The sequence below is a fragment of the Prinia subflava genome, chromosome 4 (genome assembly GCF_021018805.1).
Source record: "Prinia subflava isolate CZ2003 ecotype Zambia chromosome 4, Cam_Psub_1.2, whole genome shotgun sequence".
Taxonomy (NCBI): Eukaryota; Metazoa; Chordata; class Aves; order Passeriformes; family Cisticolidae; genus Prinia; species Prinia subflava.
This window is the reverse complement of record NC_086250.1, coordinates 20,202,696-20,228,078: the sequence shown is the minus strand read 5'-3', so window position 1 is coordinate 20,228,078 and position 25,383 is coordinate 20,202,696. Positions and strand designations below refer to the sequence as shown.

Genomic DNA, 25,383 nt, shown 5'->3' with positions numbered 1-25,383 from the left:
TTTATACAAAACAGAGAGAAAAAATGACTTTGCCCCTGGAGTGTTTATGCTGAGTTTAGCATGGTGAAGTTCTCATCTTTTTTAATATTTTGGTGTCACTAAAGAAAAAATAATGAAACAATAAACATAGATATTTAGGAATCCAGTAGCAGCAGAGGTACTGCATCTTAACTGTTGAACTGTCAAGTTGCTCAAAGATGTGTCATGTTAAATAATGTGAAAGACCAAAGAATTAAAACCAAAGCACTTTAAGACATGTCAGAATTAAAGCTGCCTGTGTGGCTGCTGGCTAAACATGTTGTGCAGGTATTTCCTGGAGGAGATAGTAAGCAGATATTTTACCTTACAATATCACTTGACTTGACAGCTTGGAACTTTAATGAACATATTGTTCTGAAGAACATTTTGACCCAATCAACTTCTATGGTACTTCGCAGTCAGAAATGTAATTTTTTATTTTACAAACTTTAATATTTTGTTTGGGGTATTTGGATGGCTGTGACTCTTATCCATGTCTTTTGCTAAAACATCTTGAGACACCTGAAGGATTGGCATGTTGATTGACCTCACTGGTTAAACTGCACGTTGTGTGGGAAGGGGTCATACAAACACTTGTTGCTCAGTGATTCATGACAGGAAATGTATAAAGCTCAACCAGCAGCGATGAAATTATACAAGTGATCTGCTTATGCCAGGTTTAAAATTGCAAACCATGGTGTAATAGGAACAAACTCAGAAGGTAGGGGAACAGGTAGCCTAGAAAACCCCTCAGATTTGGGATTTTGGCAGAGTTAGAAATAAATGGATATGGGACCTTGTGTAAATGGTTGTGTTTATTTTCCAACCTAAGTCACCACGTGTGCTCTCTAAAATTGGATAAGCAAGCCTTTATTGCTGTCTTTTGCAGAAAAAAAAGTTATTCTATTTATTACACTTTTCTGTGCTTTCTTACAGTATTAAAAATTGTTTAGATACAGAATTGGAATACTGGCAGGTTCTGACTAATCACTCCAGACTCATGCCTCTTCATGAGTCTGTTATATTAGGAGAATTTTTCTTTCTGATTCTTATCCTGAGTCATTTAAATGAAATGTAAGTGTGCAGAATATATTGCTAACACTGGGAAGAACTGAGTAACCATCATGGTAATTCATACATCAAATTTTTTTTCTTCTGTAAGAGGTATTAAACCTTGCTCACTACTGCATTTCAGTGTTGGTTTCTTTGGTAGTAGGGATGATGGGGTCAATGGGAAGAGAAGTAATGGAAGTGGTAAAATGAAAGGCAAGGTAGCTCTTTAAGAAGGGCTGAAGTTTGTCTTCATCTACAGGACTGCACTGCAGAGCTGAGGTGTTCTGCAGTATTAAATGCACAGTAACATTTTGAGTTCTACTGGAGGAGGCATGGTTAGCAGTGGAGTCTATTTGGAGAGAAAAAGTTGAGTTCCACTTGTTCTCTGTATTCATGCCTTACAAAACTGTGAATGTAAGTACTTTTAAGTCACACCTTCAAAATTCACTTTTCCATGTAAAAAATTGTCTTGATTTTTTTTCAGAAGTCTGGGATGATATCTATTACTCTAGAGATATTTTTAAGATTTTGTTGATAGTTAAAGACTGCAAAGATGAAGTGCACAGGTTGGAAAAAGTAGGCCCTGCAGATCTACAAGAACTCAAGTTCTTTGGGGTCTGTATACCAGGAGTTTCTGTCAGCTGTGCCAGTATCTTAAGTGATGATACCAAAAAGTGAACTTTGCCAGCATTTGTACTTTGCCCATTCATAAGAATTTGTAGGCATCATGCCATTTTTTTTCCTGAGCGGTTCTAACTAGAATTATTAGCAGCTTTTGACAGTGTTTCTTGTAATATGAGAAAGCACCAAAAGGTTTCTTTACTTCCTGGAGCACAGAGGAGTGCTCCTTTCACCTCCAGCAAGCTGGTACGGAATTAGTGTCATCATTCCTGCCAGTTTGCCCATTTACTGGTGGGTGATAACTATGTTTAGTGAATAATGAACACTATAAGTCATGGGGTTTTTTACTGCCCCTAACTCTCTCAGTGGACAGCTGCCAACTTCATCTATCCTCAAAGTAAGCCAAGAGAATATGTAAGCTTTAAAATGAGCCTCTGTGTAAGTGCTGTAAAAGAAGCTGTTTCCTTTAAAATAAGAAGTACAAAAGCCCATAGAATTGTAAAAAAAATTGTGCTAGTAATATACTTATTTTAGAGGATAACAAAATTCTTACTGTCTGAAACCCAAGTGCAGCCACACTGACAATATGAAATTTAGTCTGACTTGACTGAGTTGCATTATCTGTCCCCTCTTCAGAGACAAGCAGAAAACAAAAAGTGGATTTCTAAGATACATTTAAAAAGGCTTATTAATTTGCCTTATGTTAATAAATTTTTTTGCAACAGATAAGTCAACCTCATCATTTTAGTAGACAAGTCAGTAGTAACAGTGATTCTTTTAAGCCCTTATGACTTCCTGAATATAAGCACAGAAATGCTGCTCTTAAAGAAAAGGAGAAAGAAACTATAGACCAAAGTTTTGTATTGTATTTTAATATACTTACCATGGCCCACATTTCTGCTGTCCTTCCTGAAAGCTGGATTTCATGGTGTGAGGGGCATACATACCTCAATTCCCTTTATTGTTTCAAAGATTCAATCCAATGTCTTTACCAATAGTGGAATTTCAAAATCCTGAGTCCTGGTGCTAGTGCCTCTGACCAACCACTGGGTTTAGCTAAGTTCTTATAGTTTGATTATTTTCTCTTACAGAAATACACATCCAATGATGCACAGAACGTCATCCTTAACAGTTTTAAGAGTAGAACAAAAGCAGAAGTCAAAAAGTATTTTTAGCGTAGCATGTTGCCTACAAGATAATTTACTGTTTCTAAGCATCATGTCTAGATAAACTTTATCTGCCAAGCTGTATGGATCTTTTTTTCCATCTGCTGAGACTCCTGGAAGAGTTTCTCCAAAACTGTGTAGTCTTCCCTTCCTTCTGCAGCACCATGTTGAAGTCGTCATGGAAATGTTGATTGTCTTGTACTCCCAGGTTTCTAATGTCCAGCAGCAAATCTTCAGAGTCTCTTAATGTTTTTCATAGATTCGTCAAATAATTTGGGTTGGAAGGAACTTTGGGAAATCATCTAGTTCCACCTCTTGTTCATGGTACAACTTACATTCAGCCAGTCAGACCAGCTTTTTTGCTGATTAGCTATTGAGTTAAGACATTATTAGACTTTAGGAACACTTTTGCAACAAAATCCCTGTAAGCTCCTAAAACACATCTTACAAATGTTTTACTTTTCCTCAGTTGTATTTTATAACGCTTTAAATTATCTCTCCTTTCAAGCAGTACTTTCCTGAGTGTTCTGTTTGTAGCAATGGAAATACATGCTTTTGCCTAAAGCCTTTTATTAAGTTGCAGGCAGCTGGAACCACAGCTGCCTTTCTCTGCCAGTGTGGAGAAACAGGGGAGTGGGAGGAGGGACTCAGTGTGGATAATGAAACAGAAAAAGGAGATGGGAGATATGGACCTCGTGTTCAGTATCATTGCACTGTGTTAGGGTCTGTTTTCAAAATGCCGTTGGGAGAATCACACTCAGTGGTGTTTGCTGGCAGTGTGTAAGATCAGAGATTTGGACGTGCAGTACCACAGCTTGAAGAGGGTAACTCCAGCAATAACTCCAGCTATGGGACACCTGGCAGTACTCTTAAGAAGGTGGCTTTTTGTTGTTGTTGGGGAATGAAAGTTACCTATAATTTTAAGTGTCTATGAGGAAGTTGGCCTGATCTCTTAGTGTACCTGGGTTTTCACTACTCCTGCCTGTTTTATGAGCACTAAAGTTTGGTTTTGCTTTAGAGGACACTAAGCAAGATGTTGTATTATTTCAATTACTAGAGAAAAGAAACTTGCCAATGTTCATGGGAAAGAAGCTGCTTCCACAGAAGCTTAAAAGGAAAAAATAGGAACTTGTCTTATCTTGTATACCATTGAAGTGATGTTTATCAGTGAAATAGCTTCAGAATTTGATCAACTAAGCTGAAGGGAAATTACTACCTGTGTATACATAGCATTCTGTGAAGCTTTATAGTAAAGCAAACAGAACAGAAATAATACTAGTCTTGGAGCAATATGTGAGGGTTTAACTGGTATTGTATGTATGATTCATAGAGGGAGCAAAAGATGGGAAACTAAGGCAGTAGTTCTGGGAATCGTTCTGATATATATGGATTCTTAAAGTAGTGTTCTATTTGTTTAAACAAAAAAGAAGAAAACCCAGTATTTTTTCCTGTGTTGGGGATGCTGTGCAACCTCCCTTCTCTCAGGGGCCAGGAGACATGAAATATTGATGCAATGGGAGATACTTCTGTAGCATTTTTGACAGAGTACTGTGGGGTAGGTCCTTTCATCGCTTTTATGTCTGATGTGAGTTCTAAAATTCTGTTCTTCAGCAAGCCAAGTTGAGTTCCCTTAGGAAGTGGAAACTTCATCATGTACTGGTGGTCATTCTGTTAAATACTCTAATTCAGGAGATAAAAAGGGAAGCTGGAGTTTTGTGGAAGAAGGCCTGTGTCTGTTTTTTAAAAAGCAAAGATAGGCTGCTTCAAAAAGCAAAAATAATCCCTCACAACCCTTTTTGCTGTCTCAGGCTGCCTTTCTTACTCCGGGGAGGGCTTTAAGTATCTTTTGCAACCTTATGCAAGGATTGCAACCTTACAATATATGTAGGTATGTATGTAAATGAAAATCTAAGATTTGCAGAAGGCAAATCTTGTATCTAGAAGGCAAATCTAGTAAATCTTGTGTCCATTTGCCTTGCAGAGTTTCTTATCCACAGTTGGTGAGTGGGTGAGTGTATTTGTTACTGGCAGAGGCTGTCAAATCTATAATATACAATTGTTTCAAAGAAAGTGATATTGTAATCCAACTTTCTAGGAAGTTTCCCAGTACTAAAAATTTTAAAAGAAATGCACTTAGTTTAAGGTGGAGATTTTGCCAAGATTGGTTTCCCTGTCTGGGAGTTGGCATAGTTATAACTGTTCATAGATATTCATATTACTGATGGTGCAATACATTGTTCTTTCAGTCACTGAAATTATTTATCCTGATCCCTTTATGTGAAAAATTTTGATCTGCCTTTCTATCTTGTCTTGTCTTAGCAGTTCATGATGTAATCTTTTTTATTCAGATCAAAGACAACTTTCTGGAGCTTTTATTTTTAGATATTTATATATATGTATTTATTATTATTTTCATATTCAGTGTCCAGTTAATTTTGGGAATGTGCAGTGATCCTTGTTTTCAGGATGAGCTGTTATTCTTCCCTCCTACCTCACACCTCCATATGTATGACTTGTGACTAAGCTTCCATTTCTGCCCTCTCATCTTTGAAGCTGGCAACCTTATCTTTTCTTCATCCTATGCATATGTACATAGCTGCAGTGTGCCTGTGCTGTAGAAGCTGTTTACCTCAACTTCTTTCAGGGGAAATTATTTATATAGATGGTATATAATGCCAAAGAATTGTCTCATAAACCAGAATATCCTATCTTGTATACCTATCAAATATGATTGCAGATAATCAGGCAGTCACATAGTGCAATTCTTTTTCATTAATGTGAAGATTTTGTATTTATTCCTTGCTGCAGGAGAGCATCAGAGTATTTGAAATGATAAAACTTAACTCTGTCCTGTACAGACAGAAATGGTTAGGAATTATTTTAATATCTTGTTTTACCATGCCGTAGGTGTCAAAAGCAAGGGGGCATTTGAACTTTTGATCTGTGACATCTTGGTGAGCTTTGTTATTTAGTCATACGAGTCAACACAGTAAGACAGCAAGTAGATTGGCTCATTCTGACCTTCTCCTAGAAGAGGAAAATCTAATCCGTAATTCTGCCTAATTTAGGATTTGAGAGGTGCCTAGGAGAATGGTGTTTTGTACCTTGGAACACTTACATGTCTTCATAAATGGTCTTATATTGTGGTCTTAGCTACTCTGCTGTTTTACTGTTCTTTATCCTATTGTAAAAAGGGGGTTTTAGATTGATTGTGTTTTGGTCTAAGTAACAGTTCACTTGAGCTTACTGTCCTGTTTGTAAAGGCAGTATTGATATGGAAACTTGTTACAGAATTTTCTTTTGATAGTGGTTTATTTCACGTGAATATGCCTATTAATTCTTTGTCAGTGCATCCAAGTTAGCCCATGATTACTTTTTCCTTCTCTTCCTCACAAAAGCATGCCTTCATTATAGAAGAGCTGGAGACTGCTGGGGAGTGGAGAGGAATTTGGTCTTTTTCTGATTATACTCTGAAGGTCTCAATTCAGTGGAACAGGAAGAGCAGAAAGAAATATAAATGTCTTTCCTGAGCCACAGATGAATTTTTGAACAACAACTTTTGTGCATAGCAATTGAGGGATGCACACTTAATAATGTGCCCCTTCTGGAGATGTATGTAAACCATGTTCTTAGTAGAATATTGATAGGAGAATGATACTAGAACTGGTAAAATTTTGAGGGAGTTTTCAGCCTACATTTTGTATTACTCAAAGTCTTTACTGTGTGGGTTGTGAGGCACTGGAACAGGTTGCACACAGAAGTTGTGGATGCTTCATCTTTGGAAGTGTTTAAGGCCGGGTTGGATGGGGCTCTGAACAACCTGGTGTAATGGAAAGTGTCCCTGCCATGGCAGAGGATTGGAACTAGATGATCTTGAAGTCTCTTCCAACCCATACTCTCTCATGATTCTATGATCTACAACAGGTATATCTTAACAGAAGCTGGTTTAGATGGGGAGGATTCTTTTGGAAGAACGGTGATAAGTCTTAAATAAGTCAGATTCCAATGTGTCTTGTGCAATAAAAATTTTTGGAAGTCTGAGGCAGTCTGAGGCCTGCCTTCCATACATAGGAGATCTGTGTTTAAACTGTGGAGATACCTTTTCTGTTCTCACTGATTGCTTAAGCCATGACCTGACTGCATTGGATAGCAAGTGCCTGAACCCCAGCTCCTTTCTTCAGGGGAGGTGCTAAAGCAGTAACAACAGCTAAATCACTAAGAGCAGTCAGTGCTCCAGATATGACCTTTCATGCCTAGGCTGATGCTGTCTGAACTAGAGTAGTGCTCAGACTAATGTTGTCTCAGGTTCCTGCTGAAACATCTTCACTGAAGATACAGGCCCCAGACTGTAGACTTAGTCCCAGTGGCTTTCAGAAGGAATTTTATTCCTGATTTATGTCTATGCATTTGAAAATCCCTTGCCCTTCAGTCTTAAAGTTCAGTGCTTCATCAATGAAGTTTTTCTAAACTATGGAGTTTATTTTTAAAATGTGATAAATCACTAAAATAGAAGTTCTTTAAGACAATGAAGGAGGATAATGAATAATCAAATAGGCAGCTGTAGTTTCTGGTAGTTGGAAATAAGGTATATATGAAAGATATTCCTTGTCCTTTGTATTACCATAGAGGAAGAAAAATCAAAGTTTTTGGAAGGCAAATTTGGTTAAATCTATATTCTTGCCCTCTGCTCCAGTAATTGGCATTGCATATGAATTTCAAAGCCATAGGTATATTTGAGAGAAATACAGGGTTCATTTGTCACCTAGACTCCATATTGTGAGGCTTGAAATCTCTGAGAGAAAAGAAGATGCAACTAGAGGTGTCACTGTGGTGCTATGCCTTTAATTATGTGCATATGCTCATATGCAAGCTTACATACATATATAAATAGATGAAACTGAATTATGTACAGTCTTTCACATCCAAGCCAACATGTGAGGACATAATTTGTCTCTTCTGACTTCATATGGAAATTTGCTGGGGAGAGCCAGGCAATCTGAAACCTATATAAGTAATTGCATGTGTGAAATTATGCAAAGCTATGGCAGATAAAAGCCACGGTTAGGAGGTGTGATCGCAGCTTCTGCAAATAAACAAACCCCAGATTTAGTGAGAGTAGGAACAAGCAGAGGGTAGTCCTCAGGTTTCATCAGCAATGGCACTGACAAGTCCTGGGCACCTGATTCTTGTGTACTTGGCCACTGAAACCTGAATGTGCATGTACCCAGTGCACGTCAGATGTGTTCTATAGGCATATTGCATCTATTTGCAGGATGGTTCAGGACTCCTGCAATGCAGAGGGAGAGTTTTGGTGCATTTTCTTTTTCTTCTGGAAGGATAAGTCTTGCTGGTATATCCTAGCTAAGCACAGTGGGTGGATGTTACTTGTATGATCAGGTGACCCACCGAGTGGAATAGAGAAAGGCTGTGGATGTATTCTACCTGGACTTTGATACCATCTTCCATAGCATTCTGGAGAAGCTGGCAGTCCATAGCCTGGCCAAATACGCTCTTCTCTGGGTTAAAAACTGGATGGCCAGGCCTAGAGAGTGGTGGTGGATGATGTCACATTCACTTGGCTTCTGGTCGCTCATGATGTACCCTAGAACTCAGTATTGTGTCCGGTCCTGCTCAATATCTTTATCAGTGATCTGGATGAGGGAATTGAGTGCACCTTCACCAAATTCACTGATGAGCCTAAGTTGGGCAGGAGTGTTGATCTGCTGAGGGGCTGGAAGGCTGTGCAGAGGGATCTGGACAGCCTGGATCCATGGGCCAAGGCCCAGTAGTATGAGATTCAATAAGGCCAAGTTCTGGGTCCTGTGCTCTGAGTAATCTGCTCTACTTGAGGGTGTCACTGCCCACAGCAGGGAGGTTGGAACAAGATGATTTTCTAGGTCCCCTTCCAATCCAAACCTTTCTATGATCACAACAACCCCAGGCTGCAAGCTGTGTGAAAAGTGGCTGGAAAGCAGCCCAGGTAGAAAAGGACCTGGATGTGCTGGTCAGCTGTAGCTGAACGTGAGTCATGTGTGCTTGGGTGGCCAGGAAGGCCAGTGGCTGTATCAGCTGTAGTGTGGCCAGGAGAACCAGGGCATTGATTGCCCCCTGTACTCAGCAATGGTGAGGCTACGCCTCCCATTCTGTGTTCAGTTCTGGGCCCCTCACTGCAAAAAGACATTGAGGTGATGGAGCATGTCCAGAGAAGGACGGTGGAGCTGGTGAAGGGTTTGGAGAGTGAGTCATATGAGATGTAGCTGAGGGAGCTGGAGGTGTTTAGTCTGGAGAAGAGGAGGCTCAGGGGTGACCTTATTGCTCTGCAGCTGCCTGAAAGGCTGTAGCCAGGTGAGGATTGGCCTCTTCTCCCAGGAAACTGGTGACAAGAAGAAATGGCTTCAAGCTGCAGCAGGTTAGGTTCAGTTTGGAAATCAAAAAGAATTTCTTCACTGAAAGATTATCAAGAATTGGAGCAGGCTGCACAGAAGTGGTGGAGTCACCATCTCTGGAACTGTTTAAGAAACAACTGAACGTGGCACTTAGTAGCATGGTAGTGTCTGGTCAGAGCTTGGACTTGATGATCTTGGAGGTCTTTTCCAACTTTAATGATTCATGTGATTATATGATGTAAGTTTTGCTCTCATTCCATGAGTTCCAATTCTATGTCCTAAAGCTTGAGCATTAAAGGATAGGCAATCCTTGAGGCAAGGCTGCTGTAAAAATTTCATGTCGAAAGTCAAGGATTGCGTATATGGCAACTCGGGAAAACAGAGCTGTATTATTAAAGATGACAATTTTAAAGAAGTTAGTTTAACTTGATTAAATCTATTCTGTGGATACTTTCTTCTCACAGCTGAATTGTTTCAAACCAATAGAGCTTGTGATTCTGAGCAAGGATGTTCACACCGTCCCTAAATGTAGTCTAGTTAATCTACTCAAATTCCACATGTGTAGTAAATATGAATTGATTGATTTTTCTCAGTGTCTTCAGGCAGACAAACCAGTCTCGCTGGCTCTTACCTATTTACTGCTAGCACTGATTCTTGAAGGCCTGTCTGACCTACTGAGGAAAGTTAGTGTTTCTTCTCTGCTCCGTACCAGCTTTTATCCACAGAAGTTAACTGAGTGAAAATGAGTTACCCTTTATCTTCTTACAGCTGTCAGTTTTATCTTTAATGTGGTGCTCAGCTGAATACCAAATTTGCTCCCTTGCTCACTGACCTTTCCTCATCAGCTTACTAGGATAAAAATGGGTGGTGAAGGGCTAAATAGAAGATGCAAAGTAAAAATAACTCCAAAGTAAATACACTTATTGAGTAACTATCTCCTTAATTAATTTTATTCATTAAGTAAGTGCAGGCACATGCTTTAAAAATAAGCAACATGAATATGAGAGAATCTTTCAAGCATAAAGAGAAACAAAATCATGTTTGATGTATTTACAGAAGCATGATTTGCAGCCCACTCAATACCTGATTGCTCTGGGACTGAAGACCTCCCATATGGAAGTAGGGGGTAAGAACAGCTCCGGCTATTTTTGCAAATGCTGCATTGTTTTTTTTTTTACTACATTAGGCTGCTTTTATTCCTGATACAGGCTTTTTCTTCTGCAGTAGTTCTAAACTTAATGCTTCATTCTATACTTCATTGAGTCATCTGTGCAACTGTATTCTTAAACTGGCAGTTGGTTTTATTTTCAAATAAAGAAGTAGAGAATATTATTTCTCTTCATACAATGAGGTCAGAGTAGAAATTTAGAATCAGAATTGCATAAAATTATAAAATGTGCATTCATTTATACTAAGATTTCTAAATAACAGTGATGAGATGCTGAAAGCCAGAACTGTGAACGATGAATGCTGATTGTATAGAATTGACAAGAGAACCATGAACAGTGGCAGAAACATGTAATTGACACTGTCCTTATTGGGCTTCATGTGTAATGTCTTTTCAATAGTGTAAAATTTCCCCATTCTTTTCAGTTCCTATTGTGTTTTTTCACCATTCATTTGACTGTATTGCTGTCCCCTAATGGTTTTATCAGGAATGGAACTTAATGTGGCATACAATGTGTTGATGTTTGTTTCTTTTATTTGCACGTGATAATCACCAACTATCTCAGCAAAGATCTGGGAATAGTTTCTTAGCTGCAGCTGCAGAGGAAGTAAAAAAATAAATGTATTTGCGTGTGTCCTATGTAAACGGGCTTTTTTTAAAAAAAATTATCTCAGCATCTGTTATAACATGTGAGAATTATTTTATCTTAGAAGCAGATTTCTCAAGTCTGGAAAATTTTTCATGCTGCCACTTCTTTACAGATTATTTGTGCCTTTTAAAAAGCACTATTTTAACCAGTGCTTGCTGTATTAATTGTGAAAGGTAAAACTTCATCCATGACCGCCATAATAAGCAGTGTTATTGAATAAAGGCACCTGAGAAGGTTCCCAGTACCACAGATCTAGAGCAGAATGAGTTACAGGCTTGCGGTAATTGAAGCACTGTGCATGCTTTAATTGTCATCTTGGTTAGATTAGTGGTGGAAATGTAGTAGTTCTGGTAGTTAAGAAAATGCATCCTTATAATGCAGTGGTTTCCTGAGGCAGATGCTGTTCTTTGGGCTATTTCGTGGTGTGAATTCTTGGTGAGGTTACCAGAGGGTGCTGCAGCAAGGCAGCTGGTGCACTGATACAAATCCTGTCCTCCATATACTGCTAATTGAACCTACGGTCTCTGGGCCTTGCATTCTTCTAAGGACTGCATTCCCCTCATCCTGCTGATACAGTAGTATTGGAATTGCCTTGCTGTGGAGTTTGTTTTCTCACGTGTAGATGTTGATATCTGGATTTAGTGAGAACTTGAAAAGTCCTTTGAAAGGTTAGAATTGCTCTTGAAAGCATAATAGAATACTTCAACTTTTAGGTCTTCTAAAAATAAATACATTGTTGAATCAGAAGCAGCAATATATATATAGTAATATATACAATGTATAGTATGAAACCATGGTGATCTCGAGGTAGCTTGTGGAAACTCTAATAAAAAGTTTCTCTGAGCCTTTTTGTTGAGGCAAAGTCTCTCTAAACAAAATACCATTTAAGCAGTGCTGTGCTAGATGCCTATCGCCTTATTTTTAGACTTGGCTCTCCTGAAAATAGAAAGGGAAGAAGGGGATGAACAAAAAAGCCCCTTGAAATATTAACAGTAGAGATTATTTCTCAGCTTCCCCAATTATAAGGAGTTTGTGGACAGGTAGTCACTATTCTCTGTCTAACACAGATGAAGCTCACCAATCAAAACCAGTTATGATTATATGTTGTCACCTTTTTCTCTCAGTTCTGTTCTAAATGTTATTTAGATTATTGCAGTCACAGATTGTTTTGGATCATTAAGGCCACAGTAAGTGCTTGTTTTACTACCAGTCTTATAACTGTGCTACATATTTTGAAACCTGCAGATCATAACAGTCAGAAATCCCAACCTAAAATACATGCACTGTCCCTTTACAACTGTGTCACAAAAACAGTTCTTCCTGGAAAAGTTCATGACCTAATAAAAAGGAAAGTTGGACATAGGATTAGGGGAAAGCTAGCATTATCTCATAATGGAGATGGGAAATGCAAACAACTGTAATATGATTAAATTGTGTAGGTCTTGATCCAGAGTTATAGGTGGAACTCTTACCTTTTGAGTCATAGCCTACTGTTTTTTTCTAGAAAACCATCATTGTTTTTAATCTTAATTTGTCAGTTAAGAAAGTTAATGAGGAGTTTCTGTGCCGCTGAAAATTGCAATGAAGTGTAATTGTAAACACTATGGAAGATCAAAGCAGAGGAGGAAGTGCTATTTTACAGCTCTTTTATTTGAATTCATTGCTTGATCATCATAAGAATTTCTATACTTTGGTGCCCAAATCTGTGCTTTTTCACTTACCTGGTCAAGGAAGCATTTCTATACTCATTGTTGTCCTGTCTAAGCACCAGGTCAAACAGTGGCAGTTTAAAACTTTTAGCATTATATTTGAAATTAATTTCATCTTTTTTGTCAGTAATCCCTCCTGATTGATTACACATTTCTGACTGTTTTAAAGCCATGTACTAGCTTGTCTGTGTAAATACTTCCCAGTAGAAATTGCTTTAAAAGTTGTGAATTATATTTGTTGCCATAGTAATAATCAGTTAAAGATTCATAGAATGGTTTTTCATTTTCTGCCTGCCACAGGGGAATTCAAGAAGTAGATTCAAAATGTATTTCATATACAGGGGCTTCAGTAGTACTGTGTGCAGGGGAGATGGCTGGGAGAAGGGGAAGGGAAGAAGTTGTCCAGAGTTTAAATCTGTTTCTGGAGCACTGACAGTATCTGCAGTGATGAGAAGGCTTACGGCATTTGGTCATATCTATTTGGGTTTCAGGAGACCTTGTCTTAAAGCTGTAACTGGTATGGGAAAAAAATCACCTTACAGAAGAAATCAGTGTTCTTTGCCTATTCTTGTTTTCCCACCTAAAATACAATACATTTGTATTTCTTTCTTTTGAACTTAAAGAATTTGAAATGGTGCCATTCTTCTATGGATTGTGGATGTAAGCTGGGCCTAGCCTCCAAAATCATAATTCATTCCTAATATCTCATCAGTTTCCTTCAAAAATCTTTTTTGAGTAGTACCCCTGTCAATTTTTAAGTTTTTATTTGGAGCATCAGGAATTGCAACCTTAGTAAACAGCTGGAACTCCACATAATGCTACATTTTGAACACCTTTGATTAAGTATAATGTGAATTCTCTTCCCAGTTTCAAGACTAGTAGGAGGCCTTGGGAAAGTTTGCCTTGAATGAGTTCACACTCTTGCTGACTTTTTCTAGACTTGGCTGGTCACTGTACAAAAAAAAGTCTAGATTATCTGTATGTGATATTTCATATCTTGTTATTGAATACTTATTTGACAAGTGTGGTAGTTTACAATGAGATCTCAGTATTTTTAAATCTTCTGTGGAGTATTCCATGTCCTAAAGTCTGCAAGAGCTGTTTGAATTTTATGTGGTGTCAAGAGCAGCTGTTTCTACATGCCCAAAGAGCTATAAGAGTGTAAAAAAATGGGGACAGTGTTGGAGTTAAGGAGAAAAAGCAAAATCAAGTTCAATATTTTGTCTGTATCTGTTGATTACAGAAGTGAAAAACAGTGTAATATCTGTTTTCTTTTTCTTTTTTTTTTCTTTTTTGATTGGAAAATGTAAAGTTTGAACAAGTATTACTGTAATCCACACTGGCCTTGCTCCTGTTCAAGTAGTGTATCTTTTTTTGTCTTTCTTTAATTGAAAAAACCCTTCAACTTCCCTTTGTTCTAGGAAATTCCATTTAAGGTTTTGTAATGTTGCATTTATTTAAAGGGTTAGTGGGGGTTGGGGGAAATTATTAAGTGCTGCACTTGATGGAAGTTCCCCAGCTGCTCTTGGAATCCATGTGCAAACTGAGAAATGAGATCAGTCCTTGCAGCACACTCATGTAATTTTTAAAATCAGAAGATTGCTAAAAAAACCACAGCATTTTAAAATAGATTCTTCTTATTTACATCTGGGGTTTTGAGCTGTTATGGTTCAATTCTTCAAGCTCTTAAAGCTCTTGTGAATTGGAAGAAGAAAAACAAATATCAGGCAACTTGTAGTAATTGCAAGAGCTGCAACAGTGAGATAACAAAAATTTCAGAATGCAGTTCCTCTTCACTTAGGCCATAATTCTGCAAGTACATAAACCATCACTCACTTTAATGAAGCGAGCAATCCTGTACAGAGTGGAGAATTCTTGATGTTGAAGTTAAGCGTTTGAAAAGTTGTTGCCAGGATCAAAGCTGTAGCTATCTTGATTTCAAGGGTTTCTGGGTGTTCCTCTAAGATACTGACAATTTAGTGTACTCTAAACTCGTAGGAGTTACCTATTTACCTACCTTAAATTACCTACTGTAACTTAAGAAATATATGAGGTCCGATATTTGGCTTGATAGAAAGTGCAGGAGAACTGTTAAACAATAATCTTACTACAGAATATGTAAATCTAGAGTAAGAAATGTGAAAGGGAATTGTTGCAAACTGCAGACAGGTCCAGATGCTGATCTCTTCTCTGGTCACCCATGACAGGACCTCAGGGTACAGCATGAAGCCAGGTCAGGGGAGATTTTGGAAGAGACATCAGGAAAAGGTTCTTCACCCAAAGAGTGTTTGGGCCCTGGAGTGGGCTCCCCAGGGACGCAGTCACAGCAGCAAGCCTGGCAGAGTTCAAGAAGCATTTGAATAAGGCACTCAGGCACATGGTGTGACTCTTGGGGAAGTCCTGGGCAGAGCCAAAAGTTGGACTTAATGATCCCTATGGGTCCCTTCCAGCTCAGGATGTTGTACGGTTTTATTTCCTTGAGCTTGGAGGTTAGCCAGTGTAAAACACAGAAGAATTGCAGGTGGGACCTCCACACTCAGGCTGTATTCTTCGTGGTTCAAATATAACTAGGAATTCTTTTCACATTGCTAAATTCATAAATTGAAACCAAAGCTCTCATCCCATCCTACTATAAACTACAGGGGCGATTCCGCATTGGAGGAATGGAATTCCATGTACCTGTTTCTCTCTGCCTTGAGTTCAACAAGAATCTGACTAGCTACAGAATAATTTTCCCCATCACCTAAGAATGCAAACATAATGCTTCCTGCAAGTCTACAGTAATCTCGATGAGCAGAAGAGTCAAATATTTCCCTTTACAGTGTTACTGTCAGTTCCAGAATTGCATATCAGAAACCTTCTTTCCCTCCAAAAAGCAATTATGAGATTCAAACCCATGGAAAGAAATACTCAGCTTTTATTATTTTACTACTTCATCTTTTAAGCTTTTATTTTTCCCTCCTGTAGTTAAAATTAGAAGTTACTTCTTAAAAGTATAGCTCTTCATTCAGTGTTTTTGTGTGTCTATATGATTGCTGGAGACTGGGGGTCAGGGTTAAAAATCTCCATCACCTAGAAGACTTGGGAATAATAGAAATGCTTTTCTAAGTACGACATTGGTTATGGCAAGTAACAATGTGATGTTTGAACTGTAGATACTTCCTTGTTTGTACTGTAGCTCTTCCTTACGATCCCAGTAAGGAGGTTTCTGATTCAGGCTCATGCTTTGAGTCCGAGAGAGGTTGAAGGTGGAAGGGGGGAGTGGAATAAAGACTCTTCTGGATTTTTGATGTTTCTGAGATAGAATAACTGAAGTGTTGATACTTCTCAGTGAGAAAACACTGTTGCTTATTAAGTACTTCTAGCAGGCTTGTTGATGTAGTCACAGAAGGGCTCAAGGAGATCATAAAAAACCAAAGATGTAATGGGAGGGAGAAAGATGATGAAAGAGTAGACTGGGCAGCAAAACAAAACAGGAGGGGAGGAGGATAGAGGAAGGCAAAGAGAAGGCATTTTTAATTTAGCAGATCACCATGCTTCTTTCAGCCACCTACAAATTATTTTTGAGAAAAATGTCTGGTCTGCAGACCTCTCTTGTTCTTTATTTTCTGGTACTCGGTGCAGTTCTCATTCATTTTTCCTACCTTCAGCTAGTTTAGAGATAGAACTGTTAGATGTTGCTAGGATAGGTGAATTCTTCATCAATCATTCTTTGTGCAGTACATCAGTAAAGACAGGGTGAAATGAAGACTGGCATATTCAAATTGTTTTCAGAAAATTTCTGCCCTAACACGACTTGTGAGTTGGTGTTTTGTTTTAATGGGGTAAATAAAACATGATGCTGGAATGGGATCCTATGTTTTGTGAATCGCCTTGTTTTGAACAGTAGAGGGTTGCTGGGTCACAACTGCTGGTGATAATAAAATATTATACAGAAATTAAATTGCTTGAATATAAATAAAGTAACCATTTCTGTGTTAAAAATGGCTGAATTAAACCAGCATAATATTAATAGAATGAAACATGATGTGCAGTGTCATGGAACCTGTTTTGAAAGTATAAGGAGAGCAAGAAATATTTATCAGTTTTTAAAACGTTTTAAAATGCTGCTGTCAGTAGCTGTTACTGATTAATTATTATGAATCCAGATATTCTTTGGATTCCATATCATGTTCAGATGCGTGTTAGTGTGTGTATAGAAATAATTTGTGTATATTTTTATTTACTACATACCAGTTGTTGAAAAATATTTTTATTGACTCACAGAAAATAAGCCTTGCTGCAGCATTCACACAAAATTTATGCACTTTCTGCTGGCATATTTTAAAAATTGGAATTCTAGAGCAGTATCGGTCTTGGGAAGACGTAGATATTTCTTGTTCTGTATTTGATAAAGAATTTTGGTAAAATGTGAATGAGAAACTACATAAAATTTAGCTGTGTTAACTTCAGTTGTTATTACAGGTACTAGGGAGAAAAGTAAATGTGTCAAAAATAAGAGGATAAAAGTGGTAGGAGAAATAACCACTTGTGTTTGAGCCTTTAAACCTGATCCATGAATAGCTGAAAATCTGGGTTCTTTTATTTTTCAAGTTTGTCATAGTAGATGATGGGTAAGTATGGAAAGAAGTTTTGATCTATTTGTTTTGATACTCGGGTGACCAAATGTCAGCTTCCACAGCTGGTGGCTGGGGCAGCAGCTTGTTGGCAATTGGTGGCAGCAATTTTGGATTCAACTTTGTCAATCAAACCAGGACTGTTTGTCTCTGTCATGTCATGTTTTTTGAGGTCCACTGTGCCGAAGTCCCAGCCACAAGAGTTAACTCCATCTTGGAGAACTAAGTGCCCTTGCAGACAGCAGCAAGTGTTTCTAGTAAAAGAGGCCAAGCCACATGATAGACCAGTTGCCAGCCATCCTCTGTACAAAGTTGGGAGAATTACCAGCAATCCCAGAGGGAAATGCAAGGGACCTCGCTATGATTGCAATAGCTGAAAAATTTGGACCAGCTAGAGGTGTGACAAGTACTACAGCTCATGGAGTGTCCAAGTACTAATTATTGTTTATCAGAACTGCGTTTTGTTTTTCATAATTTTACCGTGTATGATTTGTAGCCCTAGAAGGAACAGACTCAGAACTTCAAAAACTTCAGAAATCTTGTGGAAACACAACCACCTACGGTGTTTAATTACCTAAACCCTTTCTTGTGTTCCAGTCCAAAGGAACTTTTGTATTTACGATTTTATAGTTGTGATAGAAAACAGGTGCATCATTAAGTGTTGGTCCTTGCACATCTGTTTCTTACATGTTACCTGTTACCTTGCAGAACTAAACTGCCTGGAAGGCTGAGATGTTTGTTATATCCTAACTTCACCAACATGACCTGTTCATTCCTATTTTGTGCAGTGATTGTGTTCTCTTCTTGTCTGTCATTCTCAAGGGAGAGTTTCTGGTTGACTAATTATGCCCAGAAGCATACGGTAGCAGGGCAGCCTCTTGCACGTTTCCAGCATCCTTGTCTTTGAAAAAGTTAAACAGCACCATTCCCATCTCCTCTTGAGGAACGTGTACTACTTCTTTCTGTGTTACCAGCACAAGAATGTTGTGTGCTTGGAAGGGCCCTTGGTTAGTCAGATTGAAGTGTCTCTCATGGTAGGTTTTTGAGGTTTTTTTGATGGGGGAGGAAAGAAGGAAGAGAATACTTCAGCTTGTTCATTGTTTACAAACACAAGAAAACCAACAATGTTGAGAGCACAAGAGATGAATAGCAAAATGAATATATTTGTTCACCAAAGAGTTTCTGAAAACTTGGAAAAATGGAAAAAATCTAATTTTTCTCTTGTTCCTGAATGATTTTCCATTCAGAAAGTTGTATTTCAGGATAGAAAATTAATCTGGGAAACTGCATGATTCTGGATAGCAAGGTGGGAGGATAATTGGCTGAGCTATGTAAGGTCTTCATTACTTAACTAGATGCTTGGTTATAACACAGCTTGGCACATTCAGTCCATCCAGGATTCCTGGGGAAATCTACCATTTCTCCTAATGCAGGTATGGTTTTTATTTTAACCTTGGGAGAAGTAGCAATCTATAGAAAGTCCTGCTGTTTTGATACCTGCAAAACTAAATAGTTTTAAATAACGGAGCTATTAAAAGAGACTGTAATACACAACACCAGCTAGGAGCTCAGCTCTGTCTTGGAGTGAGGAGCAGAATTATTCTGGAAAAAGATCTGTGGACAAGCAAAGGACTTGTCTCTGCTCATAAAATGGTAATTAACATAGTCAGTGAAGTGCGATGTAAACCACTGCGGGACATGCCTGCAGTACTTTGCTTTGCATTTGATAATTTGCAAAACAGAGCTTACTTATTTATCACCAATTCTGTCATATTGCATTTAGCAATTTGCCTTTCTCTTGTGGCTTGGCTTGCCCTGTGAGATTCTGGATCTAGAAGCCCTGTTTTCCTTTCAGGGGGATTTTCTAGTATGCTCTCAATTTGTTTGAAACCTTCCAGCCAATTACTGCTGTTGCTGCTTTTTAGATCTGCTGTTTGTGTTTTTAATGAGAATAGTCAATATAGCACATTCTCTACATTTAGCACATTATCCAAATTCTTTTATAATGGGGATTGATTCTTAAGCAAAAAAACTGGGCACAGGGATTTCTTGTTACTGTTGATTTATCTAGTAATACATTGTGATATTTAAGTTCATGCTGTACTACTTTATAAAGTCCCTAATAATTTAGTTTGTAAGTACTACTGCATCCATTATAGTATTATTAGTAAAGCATAAGATAACAAGGGTAATTTACTCCACATTTTGAGGAAAACATGTTTTGTTGTTTGTTGCTTCTTGTTGGGTTCTTAAAATGTTTCAGTTATGTGACTGTGTTACTTATATGTTGTGAGTGCTCAAGATACCAGATAACTTCATCTAGGCTTCTTTTCTCATGGAAGTTTGAATTAGGTGATCCTTCAAGGTCCCGTTCAACTCGGGCTGTTCTAATATTCTGTGATGCTGTGTGACTCTTAATATAGGTTTATTTTCAGAGTAAAAAAGCAGAGTGGAAAGAACCATATATTCTCATTTTTCTGTGTGGGTAATGAAGAGATGATAGACACTGGCATGAAGTTGGTCCTGGTTGAAGTCTGCATATATAACCAAATTTATCAAGAAGGGGTGTAATGAGAAAAGGTAAAAAATGGGTTTGCTTATTTGTAGGCTTTAGTTTCTGTAGTTTGACAGAAGTTTCACTTCTATGCCTTCTAGTAACACTTCATTATTTGGATAGTTTGCATAAAAAATGGAATGAATTTCTAAATAAAAAAATAAATACTGAATAATTGAGAGGTATAAATTTGGGGTTGAAGGTCTTTTTTTGTTGTTGTTTTGTTGGTTTTTTGTTTGTTTGTTTATTCAATGAAGCAGAAGTACAGGCTATCCAAACCAAGTCAGTAGCCTCCTCAAGCTCAAGACTGTTAAGCTATTGGGTTTAAGACCCAAATTTAACCTTATTTAAGAGCATGGCTGTTGCACAGACTAACGCAAAATGTTTCTGCTCTGTGGGTAATACACTAAGAATTTTAGAAGAAAAGTTAGCTTTCTAGCATGTGTTGGACCATAAGATCTGTGAAAACGAGAAAGAAAATCCCAAAGGATGAGAATGAAATCCCCTTATGTTGAACATCCTGTATATGCAACCTGTCTCGTGTGGTTGAAATGCTCTTCAGAATAAGCAGGAGTGTAGTTGTCTAGAGCTTTGTTGTTCAACATCAGCAGGCAAGAGAATCATGTTAAACATGGTCAGTGACGAAATATCCCTCTTAGCTGTGAGTCTATTCTACGTGATTTACAGCAGCATGATCCAAATTGCAGCTCTATCCAAATTGCAGCTCATGGGCCAGTATGGCCTGCAGCATGATTCCTTCCATTCATCCTCCCACCTTTTCCTCAGAGAAGGTGGACAGCGACTCTTCTGAACTTGAAAGTCAAATTGCTCTTTTCATATATAGGCAGCTTCTTGGAGCAAGACCTATTACCACAGCAACACTGTGATGTTGTGGTTGTGGCATGCCTTATTATCCATGTCTTGTGTGTTCCAGTCAATTTCCCCCCGGAACAGCTCACAGCTAGGATGTAGTAGTCTTGTGGTTGTGAACTGAAAGTTTAATTACATGAATGAGTCATGCAGATTTAAGTTATGGTTCTCTAAAGTGTGACTTATACTCGAATCTGAAAGAAATACTGGTCTAGATAAGGGTAGGAGGGTCTTTACCTGAATAAAGAATCACCATCTGGTTTTACATGGAGACAGATTTGTGCAAGACTTTTGACAGATTTTTGCTTTGACTTTGGCTGAACACCTGTAGGGGTTTTGTTGACTCAGTTGAAGAATTACTTGCAATGTCTTCTGATTGGTTTCTACCTCATTCCTATATCATTTATTCTATGCTTAACTCAGTGTCCTTGATTAGACCCACAGAAGTACAAAGAACAACTGTTGTGTGTTGAAGTACCTTGACTATTGAACTGATTTTTTGGCCGTGCCCAGAGCTACCCAACAGTCATTAGATCATCTGACAGCCAGGATGCTGGAAGTCTTTGCCTGTACCATTAGTCCCTCTAGTTCCCTCCCTCCCTGCATTGCAGCCTTATTGTAGCTTCTTCTTGCTTATTACCATCTGTCCTCATGTTGACTCTTAGGCTTAGAATTTCTTACTGCATCAGAAAGCTATTCTTACTTTATATGTATTTGCAAGCAGTAACCTGTCTTTCTTGACTAATTCTTCCTTAAAACACACATCCTCTGCAACCCCATCGTTCTGTGTATGAAAGATTAGAATAATTTATATACATTAAATCTATTAGTTTCACTGCCTGTTCTGTACTGAGTACCTAATTCATGTTCCCTCCCTCTTTTTGTTGCATATTTTAAGGTGGTTTGGACAGAGGTCATCTCTTTCAGTGGTTTGCAAGTGTCATGTAGGTTGATTGTAGTAATACAATCCTATTAAATTTTATCTTTTGCCTTTGATGCTGTAACTGTTTTTGAGAAGGGATCAATACTACAGTATTCAGCTCCAAGTGAAAGAGTTTGTTGTTCTTATTCTCTTGGACATATTTTCTCAACTCTAATCTGTCGGCCATAATCTAGGATCCCTTTTCAAGGGAGATCTGTAACTAAAATAAAGAGTTATTGCAGATCAAGAGAGAGGTGGCTTGGCAAAGCTGGGTGAGATTAGCATACTGCAGACTTCTTTCTTCAGCCAATGCTGCATTTTCCTCATTTTGTGTAACTTCCAAATCAATGTAAGCATAAAATAAATAAAATTTTTAACTATTGCCATTTACAGCATTGTTTTGGAATAATTGTGATAAGTATTTACTGGGGATTTTGTACTGCTTTCCACCTGGTTTACTAATATTGTGTTATATTAGCATTGCTGCATTCCTCACAGTAGTTTTCCTCTCCAGAAAAGTAATTTGAAACAAACAAATTTAAGTCTGTGAACAACATATCCATTCTTCTAAGTTACCTCCTTTGAACTGCTTCAAATTAGTCACATGTTCCCAGGGTATCTGCTACAGGATGTTTGGATGTTGGAGAAAGACATAAGAATTTTGCATAATGGTGCTTTCTAGACTCTGAGACATATTAGGGGATGGGAGAAAAAGTTGTGTTGTACTGATTTTATATACATTTTCTCTTGTGTTGTCAGATCCCTTGAGTAATTGTCCTGATAAATAGGGCACCATTTTTTTTTTATTTGCCAACTGTAGAGGTCCGAAGACTACACGATTAGTGTATAAAGCTATTATGTAAATCCTCTTTGCCCTAGTTTAAGATAATGCTCTACATATGGCATGCCTGGTAGGATGAGAATTCATGTTCGCTCCTTACTCAATCAATGCATAACTGTGCTGCTCGAGGTGTGTTGCTAGAGTAGGAGAGCTGGTCAAGGGGTTTGCAGGTACTGAAGCAATCATTTTAGTTTTTTGTGTACAGGATACAGATGACTCACTCCTTCTGTGTTTTAGCACTGACATGAGACTGTTCTGTAAATAGCACATGTTCAGAAATAGGACATCTCCCACCCCCATTAGCTATGAAATCAAGGTAATGTAGCTATTTAATTTTAAAACAAAAAGCAGGAGGAAACTTCAGCACTAGTGGCAATCTAGAATTGCAATCTGAGACAAAGGAAAAATTTATTTCCACTTCATGCCAAGAGGCCAGATTACTAGTTATCATTTGTAGTTAAAAAAGAAATAAGGACAACTAAGTGCCAAGGAGACTGGTAGGGAGAGGAACAGTGTTTTCTTTTTCTTCTTTTGAAACAACACTTAAAGATTTTGCAATAACATCTGGGAGTTTCTGAAAGGAAAAGAAGTATGATTGGTAAAAGTAGTTTACAAGGTAGTGTGCAGATAGCTGAAGAGTTCAAAAGAAGTTTTGTTATGCTGTATGCATTTTTTTTTAAATATATTAGTCATGTTATAGCTAAGAATTCTTGATTACACAGCTGAGAAAGGAGAGTCACACCTTGATCTCTCTCCTGGAAATTCTGCATTCCTATCGCATTTACCTGTGTCTCTCGACCTGGATACAGACGGGGAATAAGAAAGAACCCAAATCAAAGAAGTGAATGGAAGGCAAGCATGAAGTCCCGCACCTGACATGGAATTACCTCATGGAGTAACTACAGGATGGGGGCAAACTAGGTGGAAAGTAGTTCTGCAGAAGACAAGCTGGGAATCCTGCCTGTTGACAAATTGGACATCAGTCAGCTTTTTGTTCTCGAAGCAAAGAAGGCCAATTACATGCTGGGTTGTATTAGCAAGAGTGTAGCCAGCAGGGTGAGGTAGATGATTATTCCTCTCTGTCCAGTGTTTGTGAGAATGTGTGTACAGAACTGGGCCTGAGCTGGGGCTCCACAGCACGAAACAGCCAGATTTGCATGTGTGTAGTGGTGAACTACCGTGTTGCATCGTGCTACAGCACGTCCCTGAGAGCGACCTGCACCTTGGGGCCCGCTGTGCTCTGCTAATAAAGGGCTAATGACCAAGGCGAGAAGATGGGGTCCTGTCTGGAAATCTAAGTGCTGTTTATTGTCAGTGCATGCATCTTGGATACAGCCTCGAATGTAGACCAGAGCCAAAATTGGGCAAAGCATCCAGGGTCATATAGCAGAGAAAATGGGTGGTCTTGAGGTCAGGGTCCAATAGGGATGAGGAAAAGTGGTGCAGAGGGGTGGCCAGGAGCCAGGGGGACTAATAGGATCACAGAGGCAGGGTACTGCAGCAAAAATAACCCAATGGGGTCCAAGGGAAGGAAGAACATCCTGGGAGGTGTGCATATATGGTAACAGGGTGACATAAACTTAACAAACCAATAGAACAAGGAAGCCCAAGAAATACTAACATGTGGCTGCAAAGTCCCATGGGAGGAATGCTTTTCTCACCCTAATCTAAGAAGGTATCTTTACCCATTTGCCTCGGTCCTTCCAGGGTTGAGGCACAGCTACCTTAGGGATAAGTCCCTGGGCCTGCACACTACTGATAACCTTTGAGTAGATTTAGAGGATTCTGATATGTAAGGAGATTAATACGAATAACAAGATTCTGTGTTCCAGCTACCTGTGTTGATTGTGTACATGTTTACCCTGACTCCAGAGCAGAGTGTCTGGGTGGCAGCTTCTTTTTCAGCTGAGGCCTGAAAGTGCCTCACACCTACTGTGTTTTAGCATAGGGTACAAACATGGACACTTCTTGTTTCTCAGTAGTTGGTACAATTTAACTACCTGCCTCCTGGTAACCTGTGCACACATCACCGGTGAGAATTAACCTATTTCGTTGTAGCTTGCAGCAGCACAGCTGATTTCTGAATCATTCAAGTTCATGTCAGTATTTTCCTCATATATTCACTGCTGTGAAAGAATGACCAAAATCTACTGAAAAACATAAGATTCAGTTTTATTTATGAAAATATACAATATATTTAAAAGCTCCACAGCTGCTGTGTGGACATCTGTTACTTCTTTACACATATTTTTGCTCAATCTCCATAGCCCAGTTTTCAGGTTGAAGGGTGTACCAGTTTCACAAGTTCTTAAACTTTCTTATCTTTTTTGGAATTAATTCAGTGATTCCCAGCGGTGAATGAGATTGTTCCTATTTATAGATTAGCCTTCAACACACAATCGGTGCTGAAGTTTGTCACCAATGCAAAAGGGTGTTATGTGCGGTCGTCGGTTGGAGACAGAAATCACGACTCGAGTGCTCTTGATTGTAAGGCAAACAGCCTGTTTTTTATTTGGATCCTTCTTATATAGGGAGTTCAAAACTCTTCGATTTGGACACGGATTGGTCTGGGTCTTAACACCGCCCAGCTCCTTGGCCAATGATACATCTGCATTTAGGGTTGGAAGGGATTGGTTGGGGCCTCTGAGTTTAAATCTATCCCATGATTGTTCACTTAGGGACTTGTTTATCAAAGTAGGGGAGCCAAATTTAGTTTCTTATTATAGCCAGATTTATCTGTCCAGCTACAGACTAACTGTGCTGTGACATAAGAGTAGATCTCTTTTTAAAGAAAGTCAAAGTACAGAGTA

At 38.6% G+C, this 25,383-nt stretch overlaps 1 protein-coding gene across 2 annotated transcripts in view; it reads left to right on the top strand.

Annotated features, from left to right (window-relative positions):
* LARGE1 (LARGE xylosyl- and glucuronyltransferase 1) overlaps positions 1-25,383 on the top strand; it is a 272,408-nt gene that overhangs the window by 23,267 nt on the left and 223,758 nt on the right. Inside the window, exon 2 of one of the 2 annotated variants that reach the window (XM_063395774.1) lies at positions 10,301-10,370. The exons of the other annotated variant lie outside the window; for it this stretch is intronic. The gene's annotated coding sequence lies outside the window, so the exon portion shown is untranslated. The remainder of the gene's footprint in view (positions 1-10,300; positions 10,371-25,383) is intronic. 2 annotated transcript variants of the gene reach the window in all.